At 43.8% G+C, this 11,380-nt stretch overlaps 1 long non-coding RNA gene across 1 annotated transcript; it reads right to left on the bottom strand.

Moving 5' to 3' along the window:
* Window positions 1–2,212: 2,212 nt before the first annotated feature.
* LOC142803259 (uncharacterized) lies at window positions 2,213–4,964 on the bottom strand. Its single transcript, XR_012894027.1, has 3 exons — window positions 4,882–4,964; window positions 3,824–3,902; window positions 2,213–2,237 (listed from the first exon to the last, which is right to left on the bottom strand). It is a non-coding gene; the product is annotated as an uncharacterized LOC142803259 (long non-coding RNA).
* Between the last annotated feature and the right edge of the window lie 6,416 nt (window positions 4,965–11,380).

Genomic DNA, 11,380 nt, shown 5'->3' with positions numbered 1-11,380 from the left:
TACACCTTTCGTTTCATTGTGGACAGCTTGCACAGTGAGCTCGAAAGACAGTGCACCAGCATGCGTGAAACCATCACTCCTGAGAAGCGAGTCGGCATTGCTCTATACAAGTTTGACCACTTGAATGACGGGCAAACACACGACTGCCACGCTTTCCTCGCTTGTGCAAAATGGCACGGCGCGAGACCGAGCGTTACCACGTGATATTGCCGACGCGTTGTAGCTGCTTACGAAAGTAGAAAAGGAAATAACCATTAAAAGAGTTCATTACACCTTCTACAGGATATGAAATTTGTTTTTACAAAAAGTTTTGGTGACAGAAAAATAAGCATTCGTTCTTTTTTTTTTCCCACCACACGAAAATTGCTGGCGCCCACTGGTTTCGAGGCTACTCATTCGGAGCCGTGAAAGAGATCAACGAACTCCGTTTACGAAAAAGACCGCTTCTGAAAAGGAATTCGCTCTGTGCTGTGTGTCTGCTGTCAGGAACTCCTTCTCGGAAAAAGACCGCTTACTTAAAAGACTTTTAAGTGCCCGTGTGACAGGGGTATTAGTTCCTGACGGTGTTTAGAACAAATGTTCAACGATTAAGAGTACTATATGTACTCTACTACGGGAGAGGTTTGACCAGTCCCTGTATGTTGAGTGTTTCGGGAGAAACATCGCAACATATCCCCGAAGTGAATGATGATGAGTGGGGCGAAGCGTCCATCCGTCCACGTGTCCATCCGTCCGTGACTCCGGCTGTCTATTCGGTGGTGCTTGGGAATTCTTGCGCGAGGAGATCAGGCAAGCATCAGTCATCCAGTGGAACGCAAGAGCACTTAAATCGCGGCTTTCTTATTTGTGAATACTATAGTTTTCTATTTTTCCACTAGTGATCGTGCTCTGTAAAGAGAAATTATCAGACCCGATCAGGCTATCCTGCTACGAGTCATCCCCGTCTCGAACCCACAAAATATGCATCAAGATCCTTGTGTGTGCTGTTCGCGTAGTGGCCTCTATATATGTCATTAAAACTGTGTTGCTTTGTGATGAAAATCAATTTTTTTATCTGACTGTGAAGCAGAAAGCCCTCACATCACCATTACTGAGCATCTACCTATTTCCACCAGGCTATTTTCATCGCAAAAGACTGGGTGATATACTCATGGGAATCCCGGTTTTGTGCAATAAATAATGAAGATATAGCGCCCAGTATTCCGTCTGAGAAAGGTCAATAGTCAATTCCTCATGAATGCTTTCATTTGTGTCGGCTCATGAAGATCTCTACTTAATGAAGGGAGAGGTAAGCCTTGTTTCATAACATCGAGGTACATGGTAGCGACCATATGTCCAGTTATCTCTCCATAAAAAGCTTGGCTTGGAGACATCCGCTGAAAACTACCCGGAGTATAAACTTGTCAGCATTCACAACCAACACTGCAGACGGTTGTCGAAAAAGCCCGTCAGCTGGCATTGAACTGAGGAATCTGCTCTGAGTGCGATGCCCCGGCTGACATCCTCACTCTAAGCCAAAAGGGAGCAACAGGGGTATAGGGGTTACTTCTTTCAGGGAGAAATTGCATTGCCACTCCCATTACTCCCCTAAAAGGAGTAACTGTAGAGGGACAAACCGTTGCTCTCCTTTCAGTTCCTCCTTCGGGGGATGAACAGTTACTCCCTCCAGTTCCTCCCTGCAGACCAACAGTTACTCCCACCAGTTGCTCCCTGTGGACCAACCATTACTCCCACCAGTTGCTCTTCTAAGAGCAACAGTTACTCTTTACCGTTCCTCCCACGTGTTCGCAGTTACTCTCTGAAAACCAACTGCACATGCTTCCAGTTACATCTTGGGGAAATGACTATTTATCTCGAGTATGCTTGTCACACGCTTAACACATGGCGAGAGCTCCTTGAAAGAGCACTGCTTGGGTGCTTCTAACACAAAAAGTGGACAATACTGAAAGGAAAATAAATGCTTTATTGTTCTTTTTATGAGGCGACGTGTGAGCACACGTAAAAGTAGACTTCGCCACACCACAGCCAGCACTAAACAAGCACCATAATACATCAAAGGTTTTCTGCGTCATCCGTGGAAAAACAATCTTGAATTTCCAGCATAGGGCAGTCTGTGTCATCATTGGTGAGAGAAGGGCAACTTCTCCAATGCTGAAGGACTCAAGTTTCGCAGCTGGTATTTCCATCAGGCGAGCGCAGCGGAATGTCACCACAGGCATATGTGAAGCATCTCATTGCTGCAAGAAAAAAATAGAAGTGTGAGGTCAAACATGTCAGAATCAATACATAACAATGAGTCCCACAAACTGCAGCAGCACTTACATTCTAGGATGTCTACTGCAAAATTAAATGTGAAAAAAAGGAAGGTTCGGCCAAACGTTACTTGGCAAGCCATATAAATGCTGATGTGGTAGACACTCTTCACATGATGTCTGACAGCAATATTCTGGAAGAAAATGTGCAGCACCTCAACAAGGCATACTTGTAGCAGTTAAAGATACCCTTAGGTTTAGTTAACTTAGTTCCTATACACAGCTGAGTGACATTTCTATGAGCCCATTCACCAAAGGGCATTCTAAGTGAGATCATGTGTGTGGCAAATAACACGTACCGTGCGCTCATGTTAAAATACTTATTTAGCTTGTGCACATAGTTGCTCTCGATTCTACTGTTCTATCATACGCTGCTGCGTGTTGAATTGTGCAATACCTGTAGGCACAAGCCAATCATGCAAAGCCTGCTTGAAAGCGACCATTTGCAGAGGCTACATGATAATCTTCAGTATATTTCTTTGTACCTGACGCAAACGGCTGGACAAAACTATAGACAAATGAATGTAGACCGTGATACCTTCAAAAAATGCTTTCACTTTATTAAATTAGGGTGCATTTGTTCACTGGGTTGACGAGTCACAGCCACGAGATATGTGAACGAAGCAATATATCTTAAGGCATGCACAGATATTCTGATTCTTTGTTTGACAGTGTCACAGATAGCTTGCTAATACATATATATCTGAGAGCAACAAGATGTGAAGCTTTTATTAGTTCAACGTCTTGTTGGTTCACAGCCGAACAGGTTATTGCTCTGATATACAAATTGGAATAAGTGCACGGTGGTTTATATAAAAGCATTATAAGAAGTTAGTGCCTGGTGTGAATGTCTGCCTATTTATTTTGTACTGCCTTCTACATGTGCCACAAAGACATTTGTTGAGGATGTGCTACCAGTCAAGCCAAGATCGCATACTTGGTCAATGTGATGGAAATACAAACATTAGAAACAGTGCCACCTCTAGTAAGAGCATAACACTTCAGGATCTTGGAACAGCAAGGAGGTGCACAAGAAAGTTAAGCCCACTCTTGCAGAACTTTGAACGCGAATTTTTCAGAGTGGGGGAGGTCAACATGCCGTGGAACTTTTAAACCCATGAAACATCTGCAGAAAACAGGGTAAAGGCAAGTCAAGAAACACTGTTATGAAGGCCTGCGCATGGACAGCTTTGTGAATCTAGGCCCAAGTGTTGTGCTTTGTGCAAGCCAAAATCCATGTGAATAGGGAAATCGTACTTTTAGGAGCACCAGCGTAAACAAATCTTGGCAGTTGGCCTTCTAGTACAAACAGCAATCCCTGCAATGAAAACATAAACATTTTATCTTAACGGTAACAGTGTGAGCACACACACGGGCCAGCGGAGCCATGTCGAATTGTCAGTGCCAGTGTAACCATGTGGCATAATGAACTATTCTCTGGCCAACACATGCACAGTTTCCCCCTAAAAAGCGATGCTTTCATATACGTAGTACAAAAAGTCTGCACTTACCAAAATTCACTTGCTTTCTGTACTTTAGCATCGTTGGGAGCATCTTTATCTGCAGTATAACCAAATTTGTGTCATATCCCTGAAAAAAAGTTGTAAAAGACATGCATCAAATATTGTTTCATTTGGTAGCAGTGAAGTCAGGTTAAGAACAGCCAAGTGGGAATCAGCCTAATTATGTGCATGCAGCAAATCCCAAACGGCGTTATTGAGGTTGTCGAAATTTTCGTTGATTGGTATTAACGTCGATATGTGACTTCAACGGCATGCCAAGTTTTCACAGCGCATAAAGATTTCATAATGCAGAATAATGACAACGATAACGGGAACATACAGCACTTATGATTGTCTTTTACAATATTGAATTTTGCGAAGGTTTTGCATCACTAAAGAAATCTGAAAGATTTGGGTCATTCCTCTTCCAATTGTTCTGTCCATATGTAAATCGCTCGCTTGATGGTGCGCTTATAAAATAGTACGTTCAGTGCAGAGGTGAAGCAAGTGACGCAGTGATGTGGGTAGATTTTTTTTTTGAGGCGTGCGGGGAGGGGGGGGGGGGTCCGCTTATCTGAATTGGAGGCCGGGCAAGCGAATATGGTTGTCATTATGGGCTCCCTACGCCCAGCCTGAAAAAATTCTGTGCGCAACCGCCTGGCTATGCCAGTGAAGTGATGCGACAATGATTTGTTCACTTACTGATTTACATACACTTTAGAGCTCTAAAAAATGGGGCCCAAGGCCCCAACACTCAGCCGTTAACGTTACATAAAGCCAATGGTAGAAAAGTGCCAGTATGAAGGCAGCTACAACCCCGCCCCAATGTTTTTTCAAGCGAGGTAGTGTTGCGGAAATGAACTTTTAACTGCAAAAGTACACTGGCACTGCAGTGGTGACAGGGGAAGCAACAAGGTAGGCAGGCGGTAATAATAGAGATAATTTAGTCCGATACGGCTAGCAATGAATACAATAAATAAGAAAGAGCAAATCAGTCCTCTTTTAATAGCGCAACCACTCAACAATATATTGTAAGAGCATTAAATGTTGCTGGAAATGCCACTCACCTGCACGCTGATGCATGCTCGGTCCTTTGTCCGACGAGCGAACAGGCTTGCAGATAGCTGAAGACGTGTTTACGATGGGTTTGTTCCACCCAGCAGCAAAATCCACAACAAGTTCGCGCTCCATAAAGATAAATATACACTAACCTTCATCACGAATAAGTAGAAACGCAAATCTGCGACACGCACACACGATCAAAGCATAGCTCACAAGCTCGCATGTCCATGTGCTCGCCGACCACAGACCATATGAATATGAGTAGCGCGAACGCGAACCTAGTTGCGCCGAAAAAAAAAAAATCGTCGAGCAGTGGCAGCACAGGCATCAGCGCAATGCTTTGAGTGTGTTCTCCTAATACACTTATAAAAAAAAACTGAGGTACACTAAAACTCATGAATAAATATAAAAAATTGAGTGTAATTTTTATTTAGTGCTAGTAAACATAAACACTGAATAAAGATTACATTGTAAATTACATCGCTTGCTACACTAGCGCCACACTTGTCGTGCGGGCGCAGATGACGCAGATTCATCATTCTGCCCTCAAAATACACGGTGAAGCGTGCTACTAAGTGACGGCTGATAAAAAGCGCGTCTGGGTCCGCTTTTTTTTTTCTTCTCCGATATATCTGGAGGGGGGGGGGGCTCCTTATGCACCTGTTTCGGTACTTGATCGACTTTGACGCCCTTACTTCGCGGACGAACGGCGTGTCTAGGCTTTTTTTATCGTTGTTTTGCACGTGTTTCGGCGTTCGGTCCGCTTTGACGTGCCAACTCTCCATTCTGCTGCTGCGTGTGTTAGGTATTTGCCGTACTGTATTCTCAGGCCTTCTGTGTTCAGCCAGCGCTGCTATCTTATTATCTGCGGATGCTAAAATAAATCACTGTTTTGGTTTGGTGAAGTTTGGCACACAGAACAAACAATAATCTAGCCCATGAATATCAATGTGGGCGGCATGCATATTTGTGTGCGGTGTCCTGCCGGGGAGTAACCGTTGCGTGACGAGAGCATTTACAGCGGTTCCTCCTTCCGTTGCTCCCTTACAAACTTAAGATGAATACAGTTGCTCCCCCATTCTCGAACAAGTCGGCCATCTTGTTCCGCTTGGTCTTTTCGGAGAGTAACAGTCGGTCTGAAGGAGTAAAAACAGCCGTTGCTCCCATTTCGGCCGTTTTTGGCTTAGAGTGAGGAGTCACAAATACGCTATGTGAAATCCGTGAAGCCTATTTAACAGCTCAATACGCAAGGCTCGTGAACACTAGCGCAGGTCGCCACATTTTATCGTCTACCCGAATTAACTTCACCTCACTCACCAATGCTGAATACAACATTCCCCAAAACATACACAAACAATTACTCATACCGCCACTTCCTAAAAAAATGCATCCAACATATCATACTAAGCACTGAATCCAAAAAGCAAAAGCTCTTCAGAAAAAATTGCGTGGAGCCAATGACGTGCTCTATGTCGATGCGGCAGAATACCCATCATCCTCATCCTATATGCCCTCTCTGCTGTCGACTATAACGGCAAGGCGCTCACAACGGCATACTCTTCGGAGGAGGCTGCCATCGCTTTAGGTCTATCCATCCCCAATATCACTATGATTGTAATTGACTCCAAAACTGCCATACGCAACTTCAGCGCAGGTCGCACCTCATCAACTGCCCTTTCAATTCTTAAGAAACATCCTCCCACGCAAGACGTTGCTCTCATATTGACGCCCGCGCATGCGGGGTTGAGTGGCAATGAGGCGGCTCATACCTGTGCTCGAGGAATGACCAGCCGAGCGCAGGCCTCTGATGGCGCCTTAGACCACGCGGCCTTAGACCACGCGGCCAAAAGACAATCTCAGCGCGAGAGATTGTCTTTTGACCTTCCACGATATAACAAATCACTACCGCCTACAGCGCACTATATACCCCTTCTACATCATGGAGCTTCGCGCTACCATAAAATACTATGGTGCCAGTTACAGACCCGTACGTTTCCTACCCCATCTTTTCGCCATCTTATACACCCTGTGATATACCCCTCCCCTTTGTGCATTTTCTGTCAACAAAGAGCTAACCTAGACCATATCATGTGGGGGTGTACTCGAAACCCACCACCTAATTCTCTACACATTAATAGTAAGGAGCAGTGGGAGGCTGCTATGTGCAGCTCGGCGCCCGAGGTCCAGGACCAGATCTTGGATTGGGCCAAGAGGGTAGCGGAGACCTTCGCTGAGTAGGCTCCTCTGACACTACACCACCGCACCTTTCCCTCTTGGGATGAATAAAGTTTTTCTCCTCCTCCTAGGAGCACAAACGCTACAAAGCCGTTTCAAACGCACTGCATTGAGGCGGTCCAAGTCACGTTCCAGTCAAGGAGGTGGGGGCTCCGGTTGCTAGGGACGAGGATAAGCGCGCGCGCGCCCGCAGCGGTTACTGAGAGCTGCCGACGCCGAAGCGTGACATGGTGGTGGCTCCAGTTGCTAAGGACGCGTGCGTCCGATGGTGTTGCTATGGGAGAGAGCGGTGGACGGATACCGACGGACGCCTGACTTAGCCCGACTAAGGAGCGCATTCGCATCTTAAAGTGCTTAACGATTTAGAGTACTTGGTACTCTACTATGAGAGTTAAAGCCCTCCCGTGGAAGCAATTATTCGCCGAAAACATGCACAACTACTGAGTAATGAAAGTGTAAATTAAGAATAAACTTGATCTTCAAAGCAAGATCTGATCAGGACATGAAGGCTGCTGTCAATGAAGCGAAGATTAAGGGACAGAAGTGTTAAGTGCTCCTATAAAGCCTCAGTGCTAGATCGGGCTGTACTCTGAAATTTGGCTGCCTATCTAAATAGCATTGACGAAAACGTGCACAACGAATGAGTAATGGAAGAGGAAATTAAGAATACACTTTATCTTTCAAGCAAACGACTGCAAGTGTGCTGCGTACAAGTGTCTGCTACGAATATTTCACCAAGCGAGGGGCGGATAGGATCAACCAAAGGAAGCAATGAATGAATGAATGAATGAATGAATGAATGAATGAATGAATGAATGAATGAATCAGTCAATTAATCGAATAATCAATTATTGAGTCAATGAGTTAATCAATAAACCAACCAAAAACAGTTGGCCGAGATCAATAGCATTACATTACAATTATTTATGAAATGTAGTAAAATTACCAAAAGAAATTATTCGTGGTAATTTTGTGTAACTTAATTTTCAGCAGATATAGATTAGAATCTCTGACATTTTTGTTCATCTGTACACGTTTGAGAAATGCCACTCACATTACCACATGCGTGTCACATTGCTTTTCTGTTTTAAACAATTTTTCTGCCGTGTGCAATGTGGACATATACATTTCAGTGAAGAGTAATTCGGAATGCAATGAGTATTTTTTAAATACTCGCTTGAAGTAATTCCATCATTATTTCGATTACCGACGCCCAAGAGTAACTCATCACATCACTCATTAGGCCAATTGGTATTTCAATTACTGTAATTTCATTATTATGAACTCATAAACTCCGAAACAGGACACAATGGCTATTTATTATAGATTTCAACAGTACTGTTGAAATTACGGGCTGATCAGCTCGCTGTCGATTGTCTACAACCTATTTATAAAAGTAATAATTAATTAAGATATTAGAGTTCGGTACACCAAAGCACCAAGCAGCGTTTCGAACAAGCTACTAGATAATAGACCATATTGATACTATCAATCAGGTGATAAAGAAATACGCGGTATACAGTCGACCCATATACATAGTTTTCATAGATTATGAGAAGGCATTTGATTCTGTGGAGATATCAGCAGTCATGCAGGTATATTGCGAAATCAGGGCATCTACTTAGCCTATATATATATATAAATAAACACAATAGAAGGAATCTACAGCGGATCCACAGCCCCCCAAATTCACAAAAAAAAATGACACAATCTCCATAAATTTATATATAAGGCAGGGCGACATGATCTTTCAAATGCCATTCACCGCGTGTTTACAGGAGGTTGTCAAGACCCTATAGACTCGTAAAAGTTAGGGATAAGAGTTAATGGAGAGTATCTCAGTAACCTGCGATTCACTGATGATATAGCCTTGATGAGTAACTCAGGGAACGGTTTACAGCCCATGATTACCTAAATAAACCCGGAAAGCAGAAGAGTAGGTATGAAAATTAATATGCTTGAAACAAAAGCAATGTGTAGTGGTCTCGGCAGAGAACAGCACTTTGCAACTCGAGGCGAGACACGGGAAATGGTAAACAAATACGTCCACTTAGGGCAGGTATAGTGGCCATGGAGGCGAATCATGAGAGTGAAATAACTAAAAAAATAAGGATGAAGTGGAGCGCGTTCGACAAGCATCGTCCAATCATGAATGGTATAGTCTACTAGGCTCAAAAGGAAGGTGTACACATAACAGCTGCATCTCACCGGTACTTACCTGCCGAGCTGAAACCTGGAGGCTTACGAAGTGGTTCAGCATAAATTGAAGACGACGCAGCGAGCGATGTAAAGTGAAATGATAGGTGCAACATTAAGACGCAAGAAGATAGCCGAGTGGTTCAGCAAAGAAGATTAGGTCATGAGGCTATCGTAGCTTAAATCAATAACAATAAATGAACATCAGCAACACACATAGAACGTAGGCAGGATAACCACTGGTCATTACGGGTAACTGGCTGGATTTAAAGAGAAGCGGGATATGGGAATATTGTACAGCAATGGGCGACACAGAATTCGGTGGTCTGATAAGATTAAGAAGTTTGCAAGGATACCGTGGCAGTGGAAAGCACGGGATCGGGTTCATTGGCAGAACGTGGGAGAGGTTTTTTCCATGCAGGGCACATAGTCAGGCTGATGATGATGATGATGATGATGCTATAGATTTGTGTCACAGTGCAATGCTACATTTTAAAGACTTGCACGACGTACTTGCACGGAGGTATTACTATAGGACCCTATGTGAAAAAATAAAGCTTATAGTCTTAACGATAAGCAACGCTCGAGTCGTCTCTTACGGTCTTCGTTATTCTCACACGTTAGAATAAAAAGCGTTAGACTTCACTGCATTTCACAGAGCTGTTAAGGTGGAGTGTGGTGGCACGCTTTGAGGTGGCCACGCAAATATTGCTTTTGGAAAGTCGTGCAGGAAAAGCTCCCCGCTTACACGTTTTATTTATTTTTTTAGGGGCGAAGCTCCTTACGCCTTGTGTCGAATGTCCCGTGTCGTCGTCGAAGTATAGCCACCTCTCGTTTAGTCCTTAAAATTTCTGCTGGAGGATGGTACTTGTATATGATGACTATATGACGAAGAGATGCTAAATAACGGTACTTGGAGTGTTCACCAGATTGTCGAATGGACGGACACACAGACAGACGTACAGACAGACGGACGCACGTACGGATGGACAGACGGATGCACGGACGGATGAACGGGCGGATGGACGCTTCGCCCCACTCATCATCATTCACTCCGTGGATATGCTGGGATTTTTTATCGACGCGATCGCGTTAGAGAGTTCATTTCACAGTGATGTGGAGGTTGTTGCCTTGGTTGCGAGCAAAATATTACCGTTGTCCATAAGTGAAAATTCCAGAGTGATACAAGTGAATAAATCACAACGATAAGGCATGCTGCTGCTCCTCCTCACTTTTCATTATGTGTGTGTATACGTAACTGCCAACAAAATGTTCCTGAAGCTGCATTTCACACGACGGGCGCGACCGCGAGCGAATCAGTCAGTGGCATGTGACGCGATTCTGATACCTCCGCAAGCAGCATTCACACTCATGCTGCAAGCGAGGATTTCGGCAGTGCCACCCAACAATCCCAAGTGCGATTTCGGCCTCCATCGTGTCACGAATCGCTTTACGCGCACTGAAGCGGCGAATGCGGAAACGGCTGACGCATGATAGCGTAGTACGTACGCAATGTGCAGGATTGAATCACGACTTCACCCGTTGTGCAAATACAGCTAACACAAACACAGAGAGCTCATTGCTGTCAATAAAGCCGAAAATATAAGGACACATCTAGATAAGTGTTTCTGAAGACTCAGTGCTAGATCTGGTTGTACTCCCAAATTTAATTGCCGATCCAAACAGCATTGATAAAAATAGGCACACGGAACAGCAACGGAAGAGAAAGTTAAGAATATATTTTATCTTTTAAGCAAACGACTGTCGGAATCGTGTCATTAATATGTCGGCTACGAATTCCTCATCAAGCAAGGGATGAGATTAACCTAAGGAAAGATGGCATGAATGAATTAATTAATTAATTATCCAATTACATATGGTTAAGACCTACCGCACGCATTACATTACAGTTACTTTTGAAAAGTAATGAAATCGGCGACAAATCATTATTAGTGCGCACTTTGTATACAGTTCATTTTTAGCAGATATAGATCAATATACTTGTTTGAGTTCACGCGCTTGAAGAGTGCCACTGATACTACTACAAATTTGTTAGATTTATTTCATTTTTTG

This window comes from Rhipicephalus microplus, chromosome 3, assembly GCF_043290135.1.
Source record: "Rhipicephalus microplus isolate Deutch F79 chromosome 3, USDA_Rmic, whole genome shotgun sequence".
Classification (NCBI taxonomy): Eukaryota; Metazoa; Arthropoda; class Arachnida; order Ixodida; family Ixodidae; genus Rhipicephalus; species Rhipicephalus microplus.
The sequence above is the reverse complement of the archived record's forward strand: the minus strand, read 5'-3'. Positions and strand labels throughout refer to the sequence as shown.